The sequence below is a fragment of the Rhinopithecus bieti genome, unplaced genomic scaffold (genome assembly GCF_001698545.2).
Source record: "Rhinopithecus bieti isolate Rb0 unplaced genomic scaffold, ASM169854v2 scaffold_17655, whole genome shotgun sequence".
In the NCBI taxonomy this organism is placed as follows: Eukaryota; Metazoa; Chordata; class Mammalia; order Primates; family Cercopithecidae; genus Rhinopithecus; species Rhinopithecus bieti.
The window spans coordinates 1,122,363-1,133,527 of record NW_016809081.1 but is presented as its reverse complement, the minus strand read 5'-3'; the positions used below and the strand labels follow the sequence as shown (position 1 = coordinate 1,133,527).

General features: G+C 36.2%; 1 protein-coding gene across 5 annotated transcripts in view; it reads left to right on the top strand.

The window, feature by feature from the left end:
• CTNNA2 (catenin alpha 2) overlaps window positions 1–11,165 on the top strand; it is a 1,170,559-nt gene that overhangs the window by 429,013 nt on the left and 730,381 nt on the right. The window lies entirely within an intron of this gene.

Sequence of the window (11,165 nt, the reverse complement as noted above, 5' to 3'; positions counted from 1 at the left end):
TTTTTTTTTTTTTTTTTTTTTACCTTGGAAGGACTGTATTCTCCATTGCCAGAAAGAGAATATCAAGTCTCACAGATTATTCAGAAATTCTCTTTCTTAACAGCTTAATTGCTGACTTCAGTTATCTGTTAACTCTGCTAGTTTGAATGCAGCTGAGAGATTTATGGCATCAACCCAGAGCTATGCCGTTTACCCCTTGAATTGAGCTTTCTTTCTAGGTTCTTTTGGTGACTATTCTAGGGCACACCTTCTAAGAGGAAGGAACATTTTGCCTGACTGCTCTTGAAATTCTTGTATCTATTGAAATTCTTGTGTCTATGTATCAGGATAACATAAGGAGATTTTTAAAAACACATATTCCAGGTTCCTGCCTTGGTCCTAAAATGATAAAATCTCCAGGGAAAGAACTGGGAAGCTTTATTTTAGCAAATATCCCATGGGATTCTCCTGCCTCCAGTCCTGCACCAGCCTTGGACTATGCCAGCATTGAGAATCATCTGACGTAATCAACACTGGATTCAGAGACAGGTATCATACATTTCCTTTTTCCGTTTTCTTAATCACATTTTCACAGTGTTGTTTATTGTTATTTCTCTTCACTCTGTAAATTATCCTCCACTACTCCTTGCCATGGAACTAGTGAAGACCTTTGGAGGCCAATTTTCTTCTTTATCCCCCCTGAAGTGACTCGAAAAGACAGTATTTGCATATTATGTAAGTTTCACCTCAATAATTTTGAAAAAAGACATTGGCCTTTTTTATTATTTTGTCTGCACACTTGGGTGTTAGGAGGGATCAGTCCTGTGATCTGGTGATTATTTTCACACTATTATTCTTGCAAAATAGACATATACATCTTTTACTATGTATCTTATGGATGTAGTAAATGCTGCATCCATGAGAAATTTAAAGAGATGCTGATTCTCTGACCCACTCTTCCTATTCCAGACATTGCCTTTTTTTTTTTTTTCCCACTGTTGGCCTAATTTTAGGGTTCTTATCTTTTGTGTTGCCCCTTTTCCTCATCTATTAGTTTATTTTCAACCATTTGTAAAACCTTTAAAACCATATCCTTTTTTTACTTTTTTTTGTTTTTAGTCCTTTCAGGATTCTCAAAGGATCAACACCCATTTTCCTAAAACCTCTGTTTTGTGATTTCAGATTATTTAGATGAAAATGAGTAGCATGCTCTCTTCAATGAAACAAATGGTTAAGGACCTGCCCAAGGTCACATGTTTAGATATAACTAAAATTGGAACACAGGTCTTCTGGTCTCTTTATTGCCACTCTGTGATTCTTTTCATTACTTTGTGTTATATATTAATGAACCTATACACAACATTGGATTTTTTGATATTCTGTTCTCTCCATTTAAAGCCCTACATTGTGTAGTGCCCATCTTTTTCCTAATGTATATATTTTGAATCCCTCAGAGTTAGTTAGATGGTAGACTCTGGACAAATATCCAATCTGTAAGAATCTACAGATCCTAGCAGAACCCTACTAGTACTCCAAATAGAAGGCAGACAGCAGCGACCCTGTGGGATAGCCATCAGAATTCCTTACAGAGGGGCAAAGAAGAGCCTGTTTTGGCAGGAGTAGATGCTAATGCAGCAAATCATTGAATTGTATATTTTTCAAGAATGCAGAATCTCTTGGCTTCAGTATCTAGGTGGAGACTGTCGATCTTGTAAGAGACAATGGTAGTGGCAATAACCATAGCAGCCAGCACTAGTATATCTACTTTTTCATAATTCCCTAGGGGCTCAGTGCAGTGGCTCTGCCCTCAGCTAGCCATATCTGTCCAGAGATCTGACTTTTGTTTTTTTCTGAAAATAATCACCTAGTTGCCTGCAATTTTGAATAGGAGAGAAGATCTGGTGGTCTGCTTTTAATAATTAATTAATTAAATTGACAAGTAATAATCGTATATATTTGTGGGGTACTATGTGATGTTTGGATATGTGTATACATTCTAGAAAGATTAAATCAAGCTAATTAACATATCCATCACCCCACCAACTTACCATTTGTTTGTGTGGTGAACAGGTGTAAAATCTCTTTTGGCAACTTTGAAATATAAAATACATTATTATTAACTACTGTACTGTGTAACTATTTCATGCTGTGAAACAAGATCACTAAAATGAATTCCTTCTGTTTAACTGAAGGAATTTGGCCATCATCTCCCCATGTTTCATCCCCCTCGCTGCTCAGCCTTTGAAACTATTTCTCTGCTCTCTGTTTCTATGGGATCCACTTTCGTAGATTCTGCATAGAACTGAGATTGTATAGTATTTGTCTTTTTGTGTTGGCAGGAAAGTAAATTAGTGCAGCTATTTTGGAAAACAGAATGAAAGTTCTTCAAAAAACTAAAAATAGAATTACCATATGATCCAGCAATCCCACTTGTGGGTATATATTCAAAGTAATTGAAATCAGTATGTTGGGATCTCTGCACTGCCGTGTTTATTGCAGCATTATCCACAACAGTCAAGACATGGAAGCAACCCAAGGGTTCATCAGTGGATGAATGGATAAAGAAAATGTGGTGAATACATAGAATGGAATACTATTCAGTCTTTTAAAAAAAGGAAATTCTGCCATTTTTTGGCAATGGGGATGAACCTGGAGGTGTAACTCCTTTTTAAATAGAGTTTCAAGAAATCATCTTTTTAAAAATCTCACCTTTCTCCTTTCTCAGATTTCTACATCTTTGGGATTTTGCAGTATAAATTGGGTTGTTCTGAGCTTCCCTGTTGCTGGCTTAGGATTTGGCTTTCTCTGGCCTGCTAAATGGGCTAGCACACCTCTTTCTGAAATCCAGCTTTCAGAATACTACTGCTGTTTCCTTCTGTTGTCTTTGTCCGAAGAATTAATGCCTTTAAAAGGAAATGGCTTTATGATAATTTTAATGGAATTTCAGAAAAGAGCAGTGATAAATATGTGTGTTAAATCAATTAGCCATCTTCAGTGACACCTTGCTTTTGTTTTTAAGAAAGGCTTTAGGTTTCTTCCATCTCTATGTTTAGGGGCTATAACCAGACACAGGGATGGTTGTTTTGTAGCTAACTTGACCAAGGGTTTGAATCAAGATAAGTTGATCAAAGCACATTTTCAAAGTGAATTGAGATTTTTGGATAAAAGTAGAGGTGAGATCAAATGTGTTGGAATAAAGCTTAGTTGGAGGATCTATTTGATGTAGGCACTCTATTGTATTTGATTGTTTATCTCAATCCTAATGAAAGCATTATAGACATTTGTTCCTATTTAGAGGTTGAAGAAAGTGTGCTTGTGAATACCTTGTCTTTGTTGTTCATGTAAAGTAACTATAGAAATTGGGCATTTATCACATGATGATAAATAATTCTTTAGAAACTTTGTTTCAGAGTCTATTGAATGCTACATCCCACTTAGTTGCTGATAACAGTTGCACAAATGAATCACAATATGATCCATAGCACAGTGTTAAAGGATAATCGAGTCCAATGTTATTACCTCAACCATTTTATAATTTTAAGTATCTCTCCCAGTATGTTTAGAACCACAAGATCCTTGTAAATGGATTATTCCCATACATTTATTTGTTTACTAAAGGTTACATTTATCTTTTGTATTATTACTATTTTTTCCCCTGTAATATTATTTTACATATTACTCTTGAACTTACATCTTTTAATCCTTAGAACTTTTATTAGGTGTGTGACCCAATGATTTGATTTATAAAAATGCACATTGATATATCTAACAATTCATATTTTTATATAAAATTTATACTCACCTGCCAGAAACAGTGACAAGAGACAGATACATGAAATATTTAAATTCAGGACAACCATTAGGGAAGTTCTTGTGATATATTCCTAATGTATTGTGATTATTAGCATTCATTAAATTTTCCCTAAAAATTTAACACCCATCCACCAAATAATTGTCACTAAGGAAAGGATTATTTACTAGCAAATCATACATAGTTTGACACATCTGTATGGTTAAAGGATAAGAAAAGCAAAATTTCTTTTGCTTTTAATTTAGTTAATTTATTAGTTTTGATACTGCATTTCATGGAGCCTTGCGTGCTTCCGGGTCCCCATTAGTAGGAGACCAGGAGAGAGGAATGAGTGTGACTCTTAGTTCCCTCTGTCCCCTAGATCTGTTTTTCCCTGAGTATCCCCGACACTAATTGAATTCAATATTTCAAGATTATGATAGAATAGAGAAGCCCAGCTCTTTGCAGATAGCAGACCTGTCCTGAAATATCCAAATGAATTCACAAATTCTGAGCTTCTTATCACTATTTGGCTATCAAGTTATATTAGCTGTATAAAATCTCTTCAAATTAGTGAGAATGGTTCTGGCCACCTCTTCACCCCCAGTCCGAGTTTCTCAGCAGTTCCTGGTTAAATATTCTACTCTACAAGGTTTCCTTCAGTATTCCCCAGTGACTCTGTGCCATACCTTTTAGGTGAAGAATAGCATGCTGATTATAGAGTACAATACTAGAACTCTTGACATGCATCATTTTCACCATATTCTTTAGAAAGTGTCAGGATTTTAGTTTTTAGAAGAATATAGATGTAATAGTTTGCAGCATACATAAGTTGTAATATTCCAAAACATCCCACAAGACATTTTCTTTCTTTCTTTTATTCTGAAGCATTTTCTTTCCTGATAGCTACAGATGAACTCAAGGCCTTTTCTTATCCTGTAATGAAACGTTGAATTACACCCATACAGTTTAGCAGAACTAATGCTTACCCACTGGCTGAATAAATCAGGCTGTTTATATTTTCTTTAATACAAAAAGGAAATGATAATGAACTTGAGGATAAGGTTTTAAATGTATATAGTTATTATAGTATAACAGTGCTGCGAGGCTACTTGCTGACAATGGTAAGGGCAATTTTATCTCTTTATAAATAAAATTTAGAATTGAACATCTAAAACTGGAAAAAGATATTAAGAGTTTATTGAGTGTTATGGTTTGGGAGTTATATTAGATACAACAGTATTAAATAGTATGCAATAGAATGAGAGACTTGTTGTGCAGGTTTTAAATGTTGTAAGCTGATAAAGTCCCTTCCAATAATAATAATAATAACAATAATAATAAAGACAAATGCATATCAAGATAGAAATAGGTAGATATGAGTTAGGTTTTCAGAAGGAGAGCTGGGTCAAGATGCTGAATTATTCATGGCAGAAGTAGCGCTTGAAATATTTGAAAGGTGTACAGGAATAAGATAAATCAAAGATGGAGAGTATACTTTGGGGGTAGGAATGACACAAAGCAAAATTTGTTATGGGAATGTGTATGGTACATTCTGAGCACAGTGAAGCCTGCTTGATTAGATAAAAGGATATCAAATAGAGAAAAATTATGTTTGCAAAGGAATGTTGAGATTCAATTACAGAGGAATAGGATTCCAAGTTAAGAAATGCATGCTTTATTATGGTAGGTAGTTATTAAATTTTTATTTGTTTTGGTTTGATTTGTTTTGGTTGGACTTGGTGTTATCATGATCATGATATTAGGTAATATGTGCAGTGTTTGGGAACAGCCATCTTGCCTGCAGAGGTGGAGAGTGGCTCTTGAGAGTGTCCATGGGAGATAAGAGGCTGTAGAGACCTGTTAGTGGACTTTTAGGAAAGTACAGACAGAAGACAATATAGTCTGAACTACAGAGAAGACAGTGGGAATGAAAAGGAGAAAAAGCAGATTCAAGGAGAGTAATTAAAATAACCTGAGGATGGATTTTTTTTCAAGAAGAATATAGACGGGGAAGGAACCAAAATACTGCCTTTCTCTTTTCATGAGATGTATTTATCAATTATTCATTGAATTGATACGTCACTAAGTTAGGACTGATCAAATTCATTGACTATATTTTTTGAAGAAAAGCATTTAACGGTGTTTAAAATCTGTCATATATTAGTTTTTTATCATATAATGTTACTCTGTAAATATTTGTCTTCACTTGTTGTTTATTGTATTCACACAGTAGACTGTTAGTGCTTTTGATTGAATCGTTATGCTATCAAAACTCATGGTACAAAGCATGTTGCAGTTCTGCTGAGGCCTGGGTTTGAGTGTCACATTCCAGAGTCTCTTTGAAGGCTATGATTGGCCTAGTGGACAGGCCAGTATCTGTCTCTTTGGTGGTCATTTTTGGCTCAATATATGGGACATAATAATTTCCAAGTTGTTATTTTAAAAATTGAAAAAAAAATATTTCTTTGTGGGGAAAAAACTGGCCTTATAAAAGATGTTTACCTTGAGTTTGTTGAATCTTAAGGGGTCATTTAGCTTTCACAGCTATTCTTTAATTGTACCTCTTAAATTGTGTATTAGAGAAGAATTGTGAGCATTATGTTTCATTAATACTTCAGGATACACCCCTTAAGAAGCTCAAGGATCTTGTCTAAGTGTGTTCTGTTACCTAGAGCCTTCCTTTAGGTAGTTCTCTGCCCTGTGGCAGCTGTGGTTTTAATTGCCATGCACTTTGTTGACTTACATAAGGTAATATTTCTAGTATTCAACTGTGTTCAAATATTTATTTGGTATCCATTTTATACAAAACACTATTGTAGACACTTCTGGAACAGGAAAAAATTGAACAAATGAGCCACTGACTATACCTTCAAGGAAATTATACCTTGTAGTGTCCAGAAATATACTATTCTATTCATTATTTCTGAAATAACTACATTTTGAACATTGTGGTTGTTCAGGTTGTTCATGACATGATAGAGAATAGAGTATTTTGTTGATTAAGATGAATCTGAGTCAGATGAAATTTGATACATTATTATCCAAGAAAGAAACTATTATCTACCACTGAAAAACCAATGTGTCTGCCCAGTTTCCAATCAGCCTGAAGCCAGTTTCATTTTGCATGGGTGATACAGGTGACAGAGGTGGATCATCCGGCAGCTTCATGTATATTCACACTTACCTGATAGGGTCAACGCCTCTTAGTTTGGTTTGAAATCTCACTGGGAAATGTACTTCTTCCTTTGATAGATTTATCAGGTGATATAGTCCAACCATTCCTGAAACAATACATGAAAAAAATGTTAATAGTTACCATATCCCTGACCTTGAGGTGTATATTGTCTGTTTCATAATAACAACAGGCAAAATTGCAAGACCCATTATTAAAGGGATGATTTGTGGGTTCATAGATGAAGTATCTGTAAATACCACAGGCCTACATGTTTTTACTAAATACAAGCCACGTAAGGATAACCTTCCTTTGACAGGGAGATGTGATAGGGATTGGAGCTCCAGCAAAGACTTCCCACATTTTTAATGTCTTTCTGGGTAGCTCTAGGGGCATCTTGGTGGATTAGCAACTGAATATATCATTTCATCCAAAAGTAGGTAGTAAATTAATTCCAGAGGGAAATTTATAGTAGTAATTTTCAGCGAGTAACCAGAGAGGTAGGTACTCAAAATAGTGAGATTCAAGGAATCAGAGATGTTTTGATTAGAAAAAGATAGTGAGAAGAGAATAACTGCCTTCAAATATTTGAAGAACTCTTTTGTAAAAGAAAAAAAGGGACATATTCCAAAAGTGTATGTATGACCACAAGGAAATATTTAGGCTCAATAGAAGGCAAAAACTTTAGAATAGCCAGAGCTCGCCAACAAATTCTATCATCTGAAGCACTCTGAGCTGCCTCAAAGGCTAGTAAATTCTCTCTCACTAGCTTGTGTGTTGTGAGCGTTTAGCAGGAATGCTCTAACTAGAAATTAAAACATAATGAGGCTGAACTTTAAGGTTTCTCCTTTCCCTGACATCATCACTTTCATAATTTTCTAGACATGCATCTGTTGAATATAGGTTGACCCCATCATCAAGGAAATTCCTCATTCCTTGTATTCTACTTGTCTAGTTTTTCTTTGGTCCATTTTATACACGAAGCTGGTTTGAAAAATGAGAGGGAAGTTTGGGCTTTTAGATGATCAGGATGGAAATGATAATCAGTTCCATATTCCTTATTCGTCAGTTCTTGATGGAACAATTTTGCAGTTTACCTAGTGTCTGGCTGAGAGGGCATTTAGGTAGAAAGAACCTGGCTATGATTTAGCAAAGATGAGGATAGTTCTTCCATATCATAAAAAGTAATCTGGGTTCCTGGCTAGCTGTGGTGGCAAATGCCTGTAATCCCGGCATTTTGGGAGGCTAAGGTGGATGGATTACCTGAGATTGGAAGCTTGAGACTAGCCTGGCCAATGTAGCAAAACCCCATCTCTACTAAAAATACAAAAATTAGCTGGGCGTGGTGGTGAGCACCTGTAGTTCCAGCTACGTAGGAGGCTGAGGCATGAGCTTGAGAATCACTTGAACCTGGGAGGCAGAGGCAGAGGTTGCAGTGAGCCAGGATCACACCATTGCACTCTAGCCTGCCTGGGTGACAGAGCAAGACTCTGTCCCCCCCCCCCCCAAAAAAAAAGAAAGAAAGAAAGAAATAATGTGGGTTCTAGCCACCTCCTCCCTCACTTCAGAGGACTCTTTGACATAACCTTTGCAAAGCAACCTTAGGTTCTCTTATATTTGCCTTTGTTCCCGGAGACAGTAAAGACAACCAGGCCTTGGTGCAACTGGTGGATGATGAAACTTTTGCAAAATAAGGATTGCATTATGGTGCCTGGACATCCATTTTGGATTTCTGCTATGTACTTTGAGTCTGGCTACCCACTATAGACTTCCTGGAGGCCCAGATCTTCTGACTGTCAATTAGTGATGATTCTGGGCAAGATTTCTCCAAAGGCTAAACTGGAAGTTATATTTTCTGAGGTTGCTTCCAGAAAATCAATTCTATTCTATAAAGTCATTCCTCATGTAAGTCCATTCCTCTAGGGAGGTCAACTCTAGCATGATTTCTTTAAGCATCAAATTAATATTTTACTTCTTAAAATGCAAAGTGTGTTTCTACTGAAAGTAGAGTTAGGCAAGTATTTGGAATATCCCTGGCTTGTTAAGAATTTCTCCGCAGCAAATATTACTCAACAGTATAAAGCAGATTTTAACCCTTGCTTTCTGGCAGAGCAATTGGACTTGGAATTTGCCTCTTTATTCAATCTGTATGTGACTTGACTTGTTAACTGCAAAAATAATATGTGATTTTTTTTATATCTGGTGATTTTGATTAGACAATTTTTAAATTATGAAATTTCATGGGATAATTTTAATCCATTAAACTCTTCAATATGCAGAATTTCAATCCATTAAACTCTGCAATATGCATTAATATCCTGCACAACGCAACTGTTCACAGTGTATGTGTTAACTAGTGTTTAAAAGAGCTTGTATGTAATTGACTCACCAGTAAGTTGTAGTTTTATATCATTTAAATTCATCTTGTCTTCTTAATTATATTTATGAATATTGGATATGTTTTAAAATGCAAATTTTAATTATGAAGAATGGGTTTCTTTTGTTTTCTTTTTCTCCCCTATACCCACTCTCTTTTACCCCCATTATCCCAGCCTTTGGGAACCACCATTCTATTCTATGCTTCTATGACTTTTTTAGATTCCATATATAAATGAGATCGTGGAGGAGAATGCATTTCTTAATTGATTTGTACCCATGGTCCTCAAAGTGTGATGTGAGGACTAGCGCTAGTCTGTAAGCTATTTGTTACAAGTCTTCAATGAGATATGTACAATAATTGTCAGTATGTAGAAACTTGTGTAGTAATTTTACATTTCCACAACAATGGCACAGAATTTTACAAAGGTTAATCAGTTCACAATAGACTGGAAGTTTGTTTTTTTAACTACTTTTCATCCCCGATAGTCTGGGAAGCCTTGTTTTACCTTTGAGATGGTAGTACCCAAAAGGGGAAAGAGGCAGACAACCACAAAATACAAGCAGATGTTTGCAAAGGCAATACAGGCAAGCAAGTTTAGCTTAATGCTATACAAGGCTCCTGATCCAAACATGGGAATCCAGGGATTTGTGGATCTTGGATAGGTCACCTACTCTCAGAATCCCTCTCTCCTTACCCAGTCTTACTGCCTCAAATTCCCAGCACTAATTTTTTAGACAAAAACAGTTGTGTATGGAAGGTACTGTTTAAAATGCATGCGGTCTGCAATTGCCTATTGAGCCTCTGTCTCACCTTCAGATTCTTTGATGAGGTTGGCTTACAAAGCTCAGGACCCGAGGTACGTTCTGATCCAATGGATTCCTGTGGGGACTAGCCTCACCCACCTGGGACTGAGTGGAGTGAGTCTCACTGCTGCACGCCCAGACTGCAGAACCTGAGCCCTAAAGGCTATGGGGACCTGCCCTTCCTCCCCACACTCTACCTCCAGGGCCCTCCCTTTCTCTGTAAAAAACAATGCTGTATTATAGTCATACAGGATGGAAAAGGAAAATGATGAGAGGAAAGAGAAGAAACAGATAAAAGGGAAAGAGGAGCAGGGAAGAAAGCTAACTGTATGATGGAGAAGAGGGAACCAGTGAACTTGGGAACTGAGAGTATGTGAAATCATAGTTTAAAACCTTTAAGGTTTTGTCTTTTAACTCCGGCCACCTCTCAGCCACCTATGCTGAGATACTTGTGTGTGAGATTCTTTTTTTTTTTCCTTTTTTTGTGTTTTGTTAATGCTAAATCAACAAAAATACTGCTTTAGCTTGAATTTTTGGTGTGAGCCAGTTATTGAAGTAAGCCTGATGTGTGTACACTATGAACTACTAAATTTACAGTATTAAAATAATCCCCAATATTAAGTGTAAATAAAGTATTGTTTACATTTTATGTAACTGCTAGTTTATGAGTACTCAAGACTTTGTACATTTAACTAGGCCTATTTTTTTTTTTTTTTTTTTTTTTTTTTTTTAACTGCTTGTTTTGGGTTCTCAAGATTTTTTACATTTAATAAAGCCTTTTTTTTTTTTTTTTTTTTTTTTTTCTTTTTTGAGATGGAGTCTCACTCTGTTGCCCAGGCTGGAGTGCAGTGGCATGGTCTCAGCTCACTGCAACCTCTGCCTCCCGGGTTCACGCCATTCTCCTGCCTCAGCCTCTTGAGTAGCTGGGACTACAGGCACGTGCCACCACACCCGCCTAATTTTTTGTGTTTTTGGTAGAGACGGGGTTTCACCAAACCAGACCTATTTTTTTTTTTTTTTTTTTTTTTTTTTTTTTTT